Source organism: Pyrus communis, chromosome 5 (genome assembly GCF_041283825.1).
Source record: "Pyrus communis isolate YQ-2024b chromosome 5, ASM4128382v1, whole genome shotgun sequence".
Classification (NCBI taxonomy): Eukaryota; Viridiplantae; Streptophyta; class Magnoliopsida; order Rosales; family Rosaceae; genus Pyrus; species Pyrus communis.
In genome coordinates, this window is record NC_142569.1 from 26791261 (window position 1) to 26794350 (window position 3090).

The following is a 3090-nucleotide window of genomic DNA, read 5'->3' on the forward strand; positions in this document are numbered from 1 at the left end:
TTGTCTGCCTTCACGACCTCTATTTGCCTGATTCTGATTGCCACGTCCTTAATTACCTCAACCTTGGTTGGTTTGGTTTGTTTGCCTGCTTGAGCCACCACTGTTATAAGCTACATCGAGATTTTGATACTATCCTTTGGTATACCACTGTGCTCCGCCACCCTGATACGGTGTATAACCTTCCTGATATTGCTGATAGCTGCCCTAGTAATATGGAACGTCAAGTAGGTACTGATACGCTTCTCTCAGATACTGGGGTATATTGCCCTGGTAGTGGAAAACACCACCATAACCTGTATGTTGGTAGGTACTAGGTCTCGAAAATAGTTTCTGCTATGGAGGAACTGCAACTGGTTAGAAGAGGTTGATTTTCCTTTGATTCTGAAAATGTGAATTGCCAGTGAATCTACCCCCTCTTCGAGTTGTATTGGAGTTTAAACCTCTGTTAAACGATCCAGAACTGTTACCACATCTCTTGAAATTTTGAGTCTTTCAAGGACCAAATGATGACTACCCCATGTTATTCTTATAAGTGTTACTATTATCCTATTTATCTTCATCGTCATCGGGGCCATTTTCGGAATCTTCGACACAGAGCAAAATCTCGAAGAATTCTTGATAAGTGGAGCATGGAGCAGACGCCGCCAAAGAATGTAGTCGCTTACGTGTCCCTTTCTTAAACTGACGAAGCATCTCTCTAGGATTCTCAGCAATAGTAGGACAATAACGAGATAAATCAGTGAACTTCCGGTGATACTTCATTACTAACATTTTACCCTATTTCAATTCTGTAAACCCTTCTCTCTTTCGATCCTTATATTCAAGAGGTGTGAATCTGGCATTAAATAGGTGCCTAAAAATATCCCAGCTAATGGCACCCTATGCAGACAACAAGCATGACTCATGACTCCGCTCCTTTATGAAAGAACCACGTTGTTGTTTCGACCCATCATTCCTCTGGAAAATTCCCTTGTAACCGCGTAATGTGAAAAGTCTTTTCAACATGCTTAATCCAAGCCTTGAAAAACTAGGGTCCCTCGCTGCCCAAGAAATTATTTATCTGAAGATAAAGTGTGATCTCTAAGGTAGTCATTTAGGGAGGACAAATTGTTGTCTAAGTGGCGTTGGCAATAGCCTCACCAAGTTGTCCAAAATCAGGAAAGTTTGTCTCAGGTGGGATAAATGGCGCTCTACGAAGTGGCATGATTTTGACATAAGGGATAAATAATTATTAGGACTTACAACACATATGAGGAATGCAGGACTGTCAAACTTATGCTCTGATACCAAACTGACACACCCTGACCAAAGTCAAGGCATGTTGGCCGACACTCGAAGATGACGTAGCCAAAAGAAAGGTGACGTATAAAATATGGATAAATTTAAACCAAAGCTAGCATTTATTTAATCTAACAAAGAGGGTGCGCAGTAGTACAAATAACCCATAAATAGAGCAATCGAATCTAGTTAAGGTACTTTTTACGCAACCGGAAATAAGCTCTATTTAGGGGAATGTCAGAATCGCCCAAGGTCCCTTGTACGGCATGGAGAATTCAACTAACTAAGTCTTGGAGAAGCGAAAAACAAAAGGTGTGAGTGGGCAAAACAAAGGTTTATAAAACACATTTATTTTTTTAACATACTAACCCCTCGCCTTAAAACATGTATAGTTTACAAAAAATCATACTACGTATAAGTATGAAATCAAATGTAAATCAACAATAATTCCAAAAATACACAAATCATAATATCTCAACCGTGGCATAAGAAAATCAAGTGCTCATCATCAATCTATGCTAACACACGAGTTTATGCAGAGGGATTCTGACATGAATAGGACTGCGTGTGATCATAATATACCCTCTAGTACTACAATCATGCGAAGACTGGCGCTAGGCGTATCACATACGAGTCCTAGTTACTTATTGCAACCTAGGACAGGACTGGCACCTACAATGGATCCAAGGTGAGCATGCAATGCGATGTGAACATACACGTGAAGCCTGGCCCTGGCCCGGGGTGATACTACATTGGTGCAAGTATGCATGATGAGCAGGTAAGATATATATGAACATGCCATAACAATTTACAAGTCTGAATGATAATATAATGATGTTAGTTAACAGCGTTATCTTAACAATGTTGAAATATTCTTTTAAATTTAACGGAATATTCCCTTTCTTTTCCGGTAGACCTCTGTCGTCCGTCACCACCAGCACCACCGTCTGGTTCGTCGGAACCTGGAAAATTTTTGCCAAATTTTTGTAAAAGCTTTAATACTTCATATCTTTCTAATTTCTCAACCATTTTCGATGTACTTTATGTGTAAATGAAGCTTGGGAAGAGAAAACCAAGATTGTACCTTCTAAAAGTCCAAAAAGTGGACGGAAATGGACTGAAAAAAAGCCTCAAAGGTCTTGGTCCTGGAAATGGATAGAAAAAGCTTCGAAGGTCTTGGTCCTATCTCCAACATCCCAAAGTTGCAAGTCTACACATTGGCTTAACTTTAAACTTAGGCTAAAGTCCTCAAAGAGTTGTGCAGTTGCTTCTAAACCTTCCAAAACCTTGCAACTTGAACGGAAAGCCATCGAAGAACCTACACCTGAGTCAGAGCTCCGAGTTGGAAGATCAAAACTTGGTCATTTTTTAATCGACTTTACTGATCGACTCATGAGGGGGGATGAGAGGAGTACAATGGTAGTGATTTGAGGTGCAATCCATAAGGTGTTCTGTTCCTTTCAAGTGCAAATATAAGGATAGTATAATGGCACAAGTGAGCGTGTCGAACCATAAGGACTGGTTAGACCTCTATAAATTACTGGCCTTGAAAGAACCCTAACTAAGTAATGAAAATAACAAATTGAATGTAGGTTTTGTGCTGTTAATAAAAATAACTAAAAGTGCAAGAAAAATGTAACAACGAATGATATGTTGATTGAGAAATGATGAGGATGGGTCTAGGGATTTCGAGTTCACCATTACAAAACCAATTCCATGTTTATAATGTTAAACTGTATTCAATTACCAACATGTTTCCACAGTTCATTTTACATATATATGATCAGCCATATGATGTGTGGTTTTGATCAA